Raw genomic sequence first — 14,428 nt, 5'->3', positions numbered from 1 at the left:
TTTGCAAAGAGGCTGAAACAACGTGTTCCCATCCATGCCAAGGGGGCCTAATGCCCCTGAGGGTGTTCTGCGCCCCACTCTCCTCTGCTCCTTCGGTGTCTACCTGTGCACGCCCTTCACAATGGCTCCCCGAGGAGGGGGCCCTAATAGCACCTGGGAGGGCTGCAGGGATGGCACATGTGGCTTTTCTTTTCTCTGTTGGAGCTGAGCACTCAGCTTTCACGTTCAGCTTGTGCTGCCAGGGCTGCTCTTTACCTGCAGGAGGGAGGGCAAGTCCCTGGGCAAACCAGAAGCTCTGGCTGAGGGCAGTGGGGTGCAATGCGGTGGAAGGAGGTAAGGTCAGCTCCCAGCTCCTAAAATAGGTGGTCCTGAGCAAACTGTCTTCTACAGCTCACCTACGTAGCTCCCCAGGTATGCAAAGGCGGGGGCCTTTAGAGAGTTAACCAATCCCCATCAACCTGAGTTCCAAATGCATAGAACAAGCAAGAAAAGGAATGGGGTAACTTTTAAGTCAAATGATACAAAATATCTTTATAATTTATTCTATCTGCATGGGTTATTGATGCAAATATGTTTCCTGTGTTTCATTCCTTATCACAAATGTCTTCCCAGAAGCAGCTCCAAATTCCGTATCTCATGGCCAAAAAAGCTAGCAAACAGGTCCTAGAAAACCAAAGTATGTTCTCTCTCTGTATGGCAAGATGGAAATGAAGAGAGGAGCCATATCCCCCTTTCCCTCTCCTAATCTGCTGTACAAGCAAAGGGTCGCTCATTGTATTCTTTCAGAGGAGCAAGAATTTGATAGGCGTATAGATAAGCTAGTAAGTAATATACATGCAGAGCTAAAGGGGGTTTGGAAGGGAGAATTATTCATTTGTTAAATTAAATAACAATTTGGTCTCGGCAGCATTAAAATAAATTTCCAAAGGCCATTGTTTGTTTGAACAAAGAGAGGAAAGGAGCTGTTAGAAGCAGTTTACACAGTTCAAATATGAGGGGTTGTTAATAAGACCAGCGTTGGTGCTCAGCATGTAGCACAGAAAACACATTTGTTGTAGTGTGCTGGACACGCTCTGGCCAGCACTTGGGAATAGCATCGCACCCTGCCAAAACTTAGCATTGAGAGCAAGAAATGCTGAGGGGAATTTCAAATTCCACAAATATATTTTTTTCTAAAAACTGACTTAGACTGTTGGACCAGGACAAGGTAGTGGCAGTGGCCACTAGAAGCCCCTGGCTTTGACCATTTGGGGGCAAAATACTGTTCATCTCCCTTCCAGCAGCCTTGAAGCACCATCATCCTTCCCTCATCCCCTCAGCAGTAAACATGGAGCATTTGCTGGAGCCTCCCACCTTGTTTGGTTTCTCGGCTTTGGTTGTCACTAACTGCAACTGCAGTTCTTTGGTTAGTCCAGGATTTTCAATGCAAGAGATTTGCTCTGCAAGTCCTGGGAAGAGTTAGGAGTGCTTTGCTCCCCAGATAAGGTCCAGTATCGCATTTAGCCCAGGCCCAAACATCTTAAAAAATATTAAAAATCTTCACACTCTAGCCTTATTACACAAGGACTGCATGGTTTTATGCTCATCGTATGACAAAAAGGGCATGGCATCAACTGTTTAAATTGTTGATTTATAAAACCAGACTCTGGTAACTCGATTTACCCAAAACAGCACCATCTGTTCCTCATGGTTATGCCTGTAGAGACAGTGGTACTGCTTACGTAACAAGTCGCTACTCATCATGGGGGGTCACAGTGAAGGTACGAGGTAGGGTAAGGTGAACAACTTTGATGAAAAAACAATTTTCTGTGAGAGTTTCAGAGTGGGCATTTTCATTTAGAAGAGCAATATCCTGTGAAAACAAATTCCCTTTTCATAGGTGCTCATCACATTTTCATTTTTTGGCAGAAAGAGGAACCATCTCCACTTGCCCCTGTGACCATAACGCCTCCTAAGAACCGTGGTCCAAGGGCTGATGTCCCATTTTCTTTTGGCGCTGGACCACCTCACCCATGAGGACCTGCAGCAGGACCTCCTAGGAGGCTCCTGCCCCTGCTTCACACAGTGGGCAGCTGAGATGCCCAACAGATGGATGACCTTCTCCCAGCCAGGAGAGCTTCTTCACCGGGGACCTCAACAACAGTGTTCACACATCAGCCGTGAGGTAAGGTGGCTGTGGTTTGGAGACTGAGGGCTGCCCTTATCCCTCTCCCTCATCCCAGCTCCCAATCTTCCTCTGCTCTCTGAGCGGCAGCCTGGCCCGCAGCAAGCTGGCTGCAACGTTGGTAGAAAAGCACTTCAAGAACTTGCTTACGGCATAAAGCTAAGCCTTGCTGGGCTACAGGGAGGGCTCGCTGCCAAAATCTTTGCTCATGGCAAATATCTCAGTGACTTGGACAAGGTCTGATCTCCCTGCTCCAGTGGCCATGGTGGGCTCCCCCAGATCCAAAGCATTTTGGCCTGGGGATCTTGCATCTCCCTTCAGGTCACTTACCAAGCTGAGGAGCCCCGTGTCCATATGTGACCCAACCCTGGCTGCCCTCACCACATCCGCATAAAATGCTTGAAAAGTCTCTTTTAAGTGCCTCCATCAGCTGCATCTATTTGGAAACTAAGAGCCAAAAACCTGCGCTTTTAACCTTGTCTGGTCTTAGCCCCTTATTTTTATCTTCTTTACTAGGGACAGATTTGCCCTGTCATGTTTTGTATTCCCAGCCTGCCGAAGAGGCTGATCCCCAGAGTAGAGAGCAAGGCCAGCGCTGCCCTGGCACTCTCACAGGGCTGCTCCCGCCGGAGCCGCCAGAACAAAGCGCCATTTGAGACCGTCTTTGGCGGCCCATGGCTCCCTACAGGGATCTCTTCCATTTCTGAGAAAAATCTGGCAAATTTTTGCTTTTTCCATCCTGATGTTTGTGACTGTTCCCACGTGAGAAGGGGTAAGTTGGGGACTGAATGAATTGGGTCCTGCAGGCTCCCAGAAGAGCACTGAAGACCAGACACCTTTCCCTCGAGAAGTTTTATGGACATTGCATAATTTGTGGGTTGATAATTAATGACTAACTCCTGATCTGTTAATCTACTTTTGCTCTCTTCTCCGTGCGTCTACTGTCTGGGAAATAGAGCTGGGGGAAAGAGCATTATAAATAAGGTAGAAATTGTGCCCAGGTAGTTCTTGAAGGGGAAGGTTGCTCAGATGACTTCTAATTATTGACATGAACATCTTTACTGACTCCAGGAGTATCAGTTGTCTGAAAGGCAGTGCTTACTGAGAAGCGTTTAGTTTATTAAGTAATATTTTGAAAGAAAAGCACCTGTTTTGGAGAATATGTGGCTGGATGGAGACTTGTTCTGGCAGTACTGAACTGCATTGTACATATGGGGACAACAGTGGCCTCAGGAGGATGGGTAATACTGCTCTACCATGAGACCAGTTGTACTTGTCATGGCACCTATGCCCAGGAGAGGGTGGGATTTAACACAGCTTTCTCACTTCAGTTATCCTGCTGAAAAATGTAGGCAGATCCCTGTTTTTTGTGAGTCCCAGAGGCTTTACAAAGGGAGTAGAGAGCTGCAGGCCAGAGCTGCAGGTGGCACTTTGGGTTGAGGTGTCCAACAGTCATTGCAGTATCCAGCTCTTTTTCTAGCTTTGTGCACTCAGCTACATTTATCTTATAAACCCATGTTGTTTAGATTCAGATTTATTCCTGATACCGCTTTTCAAAGCCTCTTGATAAACCTTTCTGCAATCAGCTTGCTTTTATTTGAGTGACTGACTCTATCGTCAGTGGCAGATATTTTGTTCCCTTGGATCTCATAGGGGAGCTCAGCTCTCTGGTCCAGCATCTACATCCACTGTGTCCATCCCCACCCCAAAATTCAGGAACTACCATCATGCTGTAGCACTCCTACAGCACCGCCATCAGCAGGAAGTCCAAACTCAGACCCCCCTTTTCTAAGACGCGGCCCTCTGCTGCATCTTCATTAGCTGTAGCCCTGCAGGAAGGACCGTCCCAGGTCTTCATGTGCGCCTTGGCCCTGCTCAACTTGCCTGAAAAGAGAGATTTTAGAATATCTTTGCCCTGGGACAGCCAGGATTTAGTCTGCAAGCTCCTGCCCACTCTCCACTTTCTGAGGTGTTGCAGGCCTGCCACATCCTTAGAGGCTGCCAGAGTGTAGCACAGTTCATTTGAATTTGAATGAAGTACTGAACTTTTGAGTCCTAAAATTCAAATCAGAGTGCAATGAACACACGCCTGGAGGATGTGAATTTAAAAAAGAGCCACTGAGCTGTTTTTCAGAGCTGCCCATGTTTCCCATGTCTCTGGTTTTATTATCTGGAGAGCAAACACTAAAAAAAAAGCCTCTGCATGGAAACATCTCCCAAAACGTGGACCTCACTGAAAGATTTTCACTGACATTTTTCTGTGAGAGGGAAAAAGTGACTCCTTAGGCAATATATCCTTGTTTCTTTTTCATCAGAATAAAATTTTGGTTAACACAGAGGGGCTACCCTAACTGTCTTAGGTTAAAAAAAGGAAAGAAAAAAGAGAAAAAAGGAAAAAAAGGAAAAAAAATTAACTAAAATACTAAGGTTTAATCCCAACTCAGATTTTGGCAATTTGGGCAGAGTTCTGTTGTTTTGGAAACATGGTCAAAACTGAAAGTTATCTCAAAGTTTGCTATAGGAAAACGGCTGCTGCGTTTAGCGGGTCTACCAAAAAAATCCTCAATAGTTTGTTAGAGAGAGAGAAAAGCAGCCAGCCTGTCCCTGGAGTTATACGGGGCTCCAAATTGTCAAAACTCACCAGGTAATCCTTTTTCAGCAGAGGCTTGCAGAGAAACTATCAAGCCAATCCAAGAATAATAAAAACATTAATTATAGGCTTTCTCTCTCTACAGGACACATGGATTTTAATGCCTCTTGCAGGGATTTATCATACATGGGAATGTGGTATATTTTTTACTGCTCCTTCTTGCTCTTTTACTCATGAAATACTGGAGTTTTCCAAACATGATGCTCCACTCTCAAAGACTAAATCCTTAGCTGGTAGAAAATGGGATAACGCAGCTAATTCCCTCTGCAGCTATCCTGATTTGCACCAGCTGCAGATCAGCCCCGTTATATTACCTAGGTGCAGAGTGGAGCTGCTTTAATTCTTTATTCTTGTTTGATTTCAGTTTCAAAAATAAAACTGTCTTACAAAGTGCATGTTTACAAATGAGTCAAAGCCCATTACACTGAAACTATTTAATTGTAAGCAGGTTAGATCAGCTTTCTTGTGATAAGAGCTTCTGATATTGGTGTCTCTTTCTTGTGCAGGCTTAAAACTTTACTTGCAAAATCTCCTTGTATTCCTTTGAACTCCCTTGGGAGATTAAAAAAAAAAACATACTCCAGTTAACATTCCCTCATTTCATTTTTAAAGGTCATGCTTAGAGCTGGCAGTTGTTATAGGAGCTGTCCTCTGTAAAGAAAAGTCTTAACTAGCCAGGCACAGACTTAACCTCACCATCGAAAAACTAACATTGTCACTAGGATATGGAGAAACCATGGTGAAGAACTAGCAACAGCTAGACCACGGCAGAATGAGCAGTCGGCATCTGCTCGGTGGGCCTTTATCATGCAGTGTTGTATGTACGATTCAAAATGCACAGAACGATTGTTGAAATGATGTAGACAAATTGACTCAAATTAGTTTAGCATGGGCCATGCAAAGTTTAAGCTTGTTGAGCCCAGACACATAGCAACAGCCACTGCCGTACTTTGGAAGACCGTGCGTTCGAAGCGCTAGCAGAAAAGCGGTATTCCAGCCCACATTCGCGGGGTTTGCTTTTGTGCCTGCTTGCTTCTTTTCTTTTAATTTTGCCTGGCTCTAGAAAGTCTTGGCAGAAGCGATCCCTGCTGAAGACTACACTAGCACTGATAATTTTATAGAAGTACTTGTGAGCTTTAATGTCATTTTATACTTCCTTAATCTTTTGACTGTTACTTAATGACAAATAAATCCCCAAAGAACTGGGGGGGGGGAAGATAAAAAGGATTTTGAGATTGTGCTCTCTGCTTTCAGTCAAACTGTCCCAAATCCTGCCAACACAATTCTCCAGTGCCCTATGACACCCCTCCCCAGACCACCAGGAGTGAGTTTCTTATTGTATTTACAGTAATCTAATTACAACAGTTCTTCAATTCACAGCCAGCTTTGGTATACAGACTTTAGCAAGAACTCTCCTCTCAGTGCAGATTGCAAACTTTAATCTTTTAAACTAACACACTCACAGAACCCCCCCAAAAAAGTTCTGAAATGCCTGTGTAAGATGTGTTCCCCCTCCCATGCCCACCAACGCTTCTCTCATCTTTTTGTTAAGTTTTCTTTTGTGCCAATTTACTGCCTAAAGGTAATGCAAGCGTTCCTAAGAGAGAATATTCTCTAAGGTTATAAAATGATGGTAAAAACAGGTTGCCTGCCAGAAAATTTCTTTTAAACAAGGTATTTTTCTAAGTAAGTATAGTTCCCTTAGAATTTTTTTAACATGTCTCTCTATTTCTGTAGTTGAAGAAGCAGCTACATTGAGGAAATAAAGACTGAACATTTTACTTAAAAATGAAATACAGTCTCAGCTTAAAATTGTCATTGCCCAGAATCATTTGATGCAAATCTTAAAGCTGATTAACTTTATTTAGAAGAATCAGATTACAAAAGTAGACAGAGTTTGTCTATGATAAAAATATCAAGAAAATGAAGACAGAAAAGATTGTTTTACATGAAGCAAAATATAAAACAAAAATAGAATCTGCAATGAATTAGCAAATCTGGACATTCTTAGTGTGTCATTGCAGCCATCTAGCTATATACACAAGTATTGCACTATTCAGTTTCATTTCCATCACAGGTTTTCCACTTAAAGCTTTTACAATAATACTGGGTTTACCAATACACGTCTTCTGGAAGTTCGAGGGAGCTTTTCTCTTCTTCCAGTCTGGCATTTGACTCTCTGAGCTGTGCTCACATAAAGTCTAATCTCGAACTCACTAAAGTTAATAAAATTTTCACTCCCAAAGACATCAGGAATAATTTAGGTCCAATATTACTATAAATCTTAGGTCTCCCCCATTACTGTGTCCTTTAGAAGATGTACAGAAGGCAGAAATACATGTATGCTCATATTTCATTTACGAGTATTTAAAATCCTCAGTTTGGCCTTCGGTATCCATTTGGTTGGTTTCTGTGAAGCTCATCAATCATTTTGCTTTCTAGTATGTACCAGCATTCCTTGTCATGTCAGAATTATTTTAATTCCTCCTATTGAGATTCATTGCTATGCAAGCTGAAATAAGATGGATAGTCAAACCTCAGCATTTCCTACTGTTTTCTGTGAACCTTGAAAAACTGGGAACATAGTAGTGTCTTTTCTGGTCTCACATTCACTCTTGAAAAACTACTTCTAATGCACCTCTGTGCTGTTTCCCTCTGAGCAAACTGGCCATGGTAATACTCAATAAATGAAGCAATTATTATTCAGTTTGTAAAATCTTTAGGTTTCTAGATAACGTGTATGCTCTGCTCAACCCAAAGAACTCAGAATAATGAAATGGCTTTGAAAAGGTAATATGAAAGACTAAGAGACAGCAGCTGCTTGGAAACCTCCCAACTTTCATCAAAATGTTTTGGAAATGACAGATTGTATGTAGTAGTTTATTTCTGTGAGATCAAATTTAAATTTTAATCTCTGGGATAATATATCTAATCCTCACAGTCTGGTAATTTATCAGGTTGGACAACGTACAGGAAATACTCCTACCCTTATAAAACCAAAGTTCTTTACCGATTTGGGAGATATTCTCGTGTGAGGGACTCGGTCTCCCCTAATAAAGGGAAAACACACTGTGTTGCTGCAAAAGGTGTGGAGCAGGGAAGCCCGAAGTGTAAGAATGCCATCTGCTGGCTTGATTAAAAAATATGACCCTCCAGCAACTGCTGCTGCTATCTTTGAAGATGGATGTGGAGGGCCAGATCTCATTTCATGTATTGGCATGAGCCAGTCACGTTATTCCGTATCTAAACTCTTGTCAATAGAAGAAGAATCAAGCTGAGATTATATAAGCCAAACCTGCCTTAATGTATATGTCTGTGCTCGAGCATTAGGTTTGTCTAATGCTTTATGTCAGCAGGGCTTAGTTAGATGAGGAATAAAAGGCATCTGTGCTTGCAGTTTTGCTGAACATCGTGTTTAGATGTACTAATCCTCACCTAAGTTTATACCCATTAGACTATTCTTTTATTGTTTTACATGCAATGCTGCACAGAAAGGGTTCTGCACAGCAAAGGCAGCTTTAGCCCAGGTGATTTCAGCTTTCTGGGTTCGTAACCAGCTTTCCTTTTCAGGGCAACAATCTGGCTTGCTCCAGAAGGGAGTCTGGAGAGAATGAGCTCCCCAGCAGGGCGTGGGGGTGAAACAGAGCAACCCAACTGGGCACAGAGGAACCCACACCTCTACAGGAGCTTGTAGCCTCTATGAACTTCTCCTTAGGGTTCAAAGTGCAAACAACAGCAAAAAACATGTATTTTCAAATTAAACCATAGACTAGAGTCCAATCATTTGCAGGGGTTAAACCATTATGGATTTTAGAAATATTTCATGAGGACTTTAGGGTCTGTCTTCTCAGCACACTCCTACTCATAATTCAGCCTGGAGTATGATGCTAAAAGGCAATCTCTTCCTGAATACGGTCAAGCCCATGCCTTGTATGAGTGCTGGGAGAGACCCGTAACTCATCTACTCTTATAGTGATGGGCCAAAGAATCAGGAAATAAAAACTAAGTATGGGTCCTCACCATGGCTTGTCCTTTTCTCCTGGGCTGAACTCAAAGTCCAAGTGGGGAGGAGGATGGTTCCTTGCTAGGCTCACCCCTAGGTTTCAGCAGAGCCAACTGAGTGTGGGCCCTGCTTTTCCTGAGCTGCTCACATCTGGCAGAAAAGCTGGCAAGAGACAGACCCAACCTGTCCTCTCATTTCTTTTTTGTGAGACTGCACCAGAGAAGCAGCTGCTGCTTAGGGACTTTCCAGGTCACACATCAAATTCTTCCGAGGAAACACCAGACCACAGTTGGAGACAGTGCCCTTTATTGCAGCAGTGCAAGGCACAACCTTTCCAAATTTGACACAGACCTCCAAATTCACAGGACTTAAAAAATACGAAATGTGGAGTGGGTTTAACTTGCCCTTACTTGCCTTCTGGCTCCTGAGCTGTTAAGATTTACAGGCAACTCATTCTCTCTCCACAGCATTGCTCCACACACCGTAAGATGTCAGCACAGACAGAACAGCATTGACCAGGGTGTGTGATTTTATCTGTATAGAGATGGGACTGATTTGGGTGGTTTTGCTTAGAAATATTAGGGTGTTTTTAGAGTGTATGTTTGCAGTTTATAATCAAAATTATCATATTGTCATTTTATAATCAACGAGTAATCAGACCATTCCCTTTATACATGTTTGATTAATTCTCTTGGGTCTATGTATTAACAAATGGCACCATCTCCCTCATACTCCCCATAATGCACAGTGAATATGATGCACTACATTTTTCCAAGGATGATCCATTCTTGTGAGGCTTTACCTGTTCCACAGTTCTACTCGGAAAAATTTCCTCTTTTTTAAATTTTTTATTCTAGGTACTTCACATTGTTCAGAAATGACCCACAGCCAAGCAAGCTGAGAAGGCTGTCATTATTTAGTGCCTGAACTCTAAAACAGGGTTAGAGCCGACAGTGTAGCTAATGATGGGCAGTGGTTAATGACGGGTCAATTATGGGATATGACTAATGAAGGGAAAAGGATTGCAGAACTGCAAAGTCACCGAGTGCACTGCATGGCAGATAAAAATTCTGTAAGTCCTTGTAACCCCAAGCCTACAACCACCTTTGTATGCTCCCGCTCCTTCCTGATAGCACAACAAGAATTTCCAAATCACTCAGGGCAGGATCTTGCAAAGCCGCAGCTCCCACCACGTGAGTTCAGGCTGACGGCACACACCGCCTCCGACACCCAGCCTCTGTCTGCTCTACAGGATGTCACAGAGTTGTACTGGGATGTCCCCTAAGCAAGGACAGCAATCCCATCACTTCTTTCCAAAAAAGGAGTTCTGTGTCTTCTACAGACTGTTAACTGCACTACCAGAGTGAGTTAGTGCTATAAAATGCAAGTGATGAATTATACCATCACCATCTTCATCATCACTGTTATTATTTTTACTCTTTTCTTGAAGAGAAAAAGGAATTAAAGGAAGTATAGGGTTTCATTAGAAAAATGGGGAGAAGGAAGGAAACTATACTCCACGTAGAGAAGAAGGGTACAAAACCATTGTGCAGAATTCACATCCAGTTGTGTACGGGATTGTATTTGACAGTGTTCAGAGGGTTGGGCCCAGGGTTTGTGAAACCACGTGGCTTCCCTTACTTTTGAATGATCCTTTTATCCCCGCAATATGCCAGCTATAGGTATGGAGCGATCAGGCAGGCATCAGGCACAGCATTAGAAAGCCATAGGGTTGTAAAGTATTCACTTCTTAGCAGTGTCAATATTATCTTACTTCTTATTTGAAGCAAGTGATTTGTAGTTCAGAACTGAAATGAAGGTACTTTTTCTGAGTATTCCCACACCTGTTTTACAACTCTTTGTTTCGTATTTGTCTTTTCATTTGTAGGAATAAACACAATAACAGCAAAAAGAGTCTCTGGCATGTCACTACTGCGATATGCACACCTTGAGGACCAGTGGCAATCTGTTGGCTCTCCTGATTAACAGCTAGCAATGACCAGACCATTTGCCAGACCTTAAGACAGATCGTGGAGGGTTTTTTTGTTACGCTGCCACCGCTGGAAGGTACCAAGAGTACATGAAAGCACTTACTTATCTATAACCCATTAATTAAATATCTGTAACAAAGTATGGAGGTACCTTCCTGATTTTCCAAATGCTTGGGTGTCTCATCAGTCCACTGGGAAGAATAAGGAAGCAGAGCATGGAGCTGAATGTCTAATTAAACTGATGGAAGATAGGTACTCAGCTCTGCAGATACCCCTTCAGAGACAAAAGCAAGGAATGAAGTGCTCAGTGCCCTTACAGGCCTGGGAGGTTCCTGTGCCAACAATTCTCTTCAGAGGTTAGATGCTATGAAAGTGGGTGAACACACACCCAACTCGTAACTCAGTCAACCTTCCACCTTCATAAAACAGAGCAAAAAGCTCAGGAAAACACACTAATAAGTAGACCACACAGCTGGGAAACAGCAAGAAGGACTTCTTATTTAAAACTGGATAAAAAATCAAATCGTCACAAAAGAGTTGCTGCGTTTCTATGCAGCACGCAACACCTAGGAGACTAAACAGCAGTATTATCATCTATACCTATTTATTCAAGGCAGGGATCTGACCTTTCCAGGCCCATTTGTTTCAGCAAACTTTGCTCATGCTACTCATGACTGCTCATATTCTTGACTTGCAAGATTGGAACATCAAATAATTGCTGATAATATAAAGAAAGTGTGATAGGAGGAACAATACTGTTTCTTATTATGTGATTATCTTTTTTTTTCTTTAAGACTCTCAGAAATCACTTCAATTACTTCGATCATTTTCCTGTCAAAGGTACAGTTTTAAATTGGCCACTGCACTTCCACAGATATGAAGCTTTTCTGTGATCTTTGCAACAGATCTTAATGAATAGATTAAACCAAGTAGTATAGTTCTACCAAATAATATTATTGAAATTGTCTTGTTCCAAGTTTGTCAATGTCCACCAAATCATTCTTTCAGTTGAATGGAGGAAATGCCACCCTGCAGGTTGAGCAACAGATCCAGACTGCTTCAGGGGTTGGGTGGCTTCAGTCTTGTCACCTGACCCCAAAATGACACCGTGTCCCTGACCTATAAAAGGAGGACAATAAAATCTATTCACCTTTGTAAACACTAGTGCAACATATGGTTGAATAGCAGCATGTAAATTTAAAATCTTAATTAAACTGAGGCAGAGCGCCAAGTAATCACAAAGCATACGCTACTTGAAACAAGCTCATTAATAGTTCTGCTGCTGGAACCAGTTTTTTAATGGCTCAGTAATGAGCTGACAGTACAATCTGCAAAACCACGGTTCTTGATAATTTTTTTAAGTATATAATTATATTGGGATAATAGCTTGGACTTGTGTGTGCACATGTAACAAAAAAGATACCTCCAAACAGTTAACAGCCTAAGACTTAAAATCTATCCTTGCTTATTCCCAATTTGTATTGGTATAACTCTGCAGTCAGCTGTGTTATAAAAAGGAATGGTTGGATACTCTGGCTTTTCTGTTGGTACCTGGCACTGTAGTGGTACTTTAGTGGTATGTTTGATCTGTTACTTTCTGAACCATCAACCAAAAATGTACAACCCATGTATGTCTCTGACTTTCTTCCCTGGCATGCTACAGTCACCCAGGGCTCCTAGCAGACTGACAGTTTCATTTTCTATGAGACAAGATGCACCTGCAAGTAAGACATCGCACTTCATTAAGCGTGTCTCTTCATATGCAATGAAGACATTATATACGTTTGAGTGGAGTAAGCTGCTCTTTCATTCCAACCTGAGTTTTGTTAGTAAGATAAGGTCAGCCAGCAGCTTCACTACCAACAGATGTTGGATATTAATCTCCCCCCACCCTCCCAGCATACTATTAACCTAGGTTATCTACTCAGGGAACCCATTTTTAAGCCCCAAGGTAGAATTCTATTTCTAATTTGCAAAAGCACAGTTCTTGCCTAATCTTTCTCCACTATACCACAAGCATGGCTCTGCGATAGGCATGTATTCACATCCATGGCATACAAGTTAGGAGATGGCACCCCATAAGATCAGCTCTGGCCTTCACCTTTGGCTGCTACACTTTATTATCTCTAGAAATGAACCAAATAAAACAGCACATGCAGTATCTCACGTGCTTTCTCGTTGTGCTCCTCATTCCAGTCTCCTGTTGAGCAAACAGTCCAGCTAGAGATTGCTGTCCACTCACAGGCCTATAGACTTCACCAGACTCAAAAGCCTGATGCTCTCCCCACAGCTTTGACTTTTCACAACGGCTACCTACAACAGAAAAAAATGAAACTGCAAGGCCTAGGAGTTCAGGAGACACGTGTCACATTTTAAATTAAGTTCTGCACTGAAAGAGAAGGACTCCTTTCAGAGCTGTTTCTTAGGTCTACATTGAATCCAATGTAGTGAAACTCCAACCCTAGCTGCAGCTCCCCACAGCTACTGGAGCAGTAGAAGTAACCACAATCATCATTATGGAATACAAAATGTATACATTTTGACCTTACTTCAATTATTTTCTGCATCTGTAATCATAGTGCATTCACAGACAAAATCTAAAAACCTATAATCTAAATGAAGGAACCACTCCTCCACAGGGGAAGACTGAATGTTGTATTTTTTCCATTTTAAAATTAAGAAGCTGCTTATATGCTATTTCCAGTGAAAGAAGATTATTTATTTCTCATAAAGACTAAATAATACTAAAGAAGTCTTTACTGAGTATACCAACAGTGGACCATCTTTGAGACTATTTATGAAGGAAACTTTCAATGCATGAAAAATGAAATGAGAGCAAAAATAGGCACAATGACGACACCTCTGCAACCAAAACCTTTTCCTCAGCTTCAGCGTTGGTTTAGCAAAGTAACAGTGACGCCGCTCATTTGTTTTCTGTTGTTTGCAGAGATGTCAGCGTGAAGTTATTTCAGTTATTACACCTGCCAGTGAGACTCCACCGCCAATGGCTGTGGTTTTACGAGGAAGTTGGCTCTTTCCGTTTGCTCGGCAAAACACTTCACCAACCCAAGTCCTGCTGTGCCATCCTAAGTCTTTCAGAGTTTGAAAAAGAAGAGATTTTAATCTCTGCAATGCCTTTAATTTTCAGTCACTAGGAGGCAAAACATTCTTTGGTGCCTCATGCTGTAAAGTCTATGGGTCTCCGTAACTCTATTACGGAGAAAATATTCAAGCAACTCTTTCTTCTGCCACCAGAAACATGAAGCTATAGGCCTTGCATTTGAAGCAGAGCACCGCACATAAAGAAAGCACTGCGTACACCTGGGCCCTAGGGCAAGAGTAGCAGCTATCGGAAAATTCCCCTATCTCAAAGACCAAAAGGATGGTAACAGTGGCAGGCATCATCTGTTAGTACCAGGGAGGTAAACACTGTATGAGTTTGGAGAGTCGCTGACCTGTCCTCCCAGGTGGAAATCAAGATCCCAGAGTAGGACTCCTGTGTGCCTGTGTAGTATTTCCAAAGAACACGACTAATTCATGTACCCTGCGTGCCTCCCATGTCCTGAAAGATCCCAAGGCATGCTCCTGACCAGACACTGCCCTTGGTTTTTCACTTGGAT

Source organism: Ciconia boyciana, chromosome 1, assembly GCF_034638445.1.
Source record: "Ciconia boyciana chromosome 1, ASM3463844v1, whole genome shotgun sequence".
NCBI classification, from domain to species: Eukaryota; Metazoa; Chordata; class Aves; order Ciconiiformes; family Ciconiidae; genus Ciconia; species Ciconia boyciana.
The sequence above is the reverse complement of the archived record's forward strand: the minus strand, read 5'-3'. Positions refer to the sequence as shown.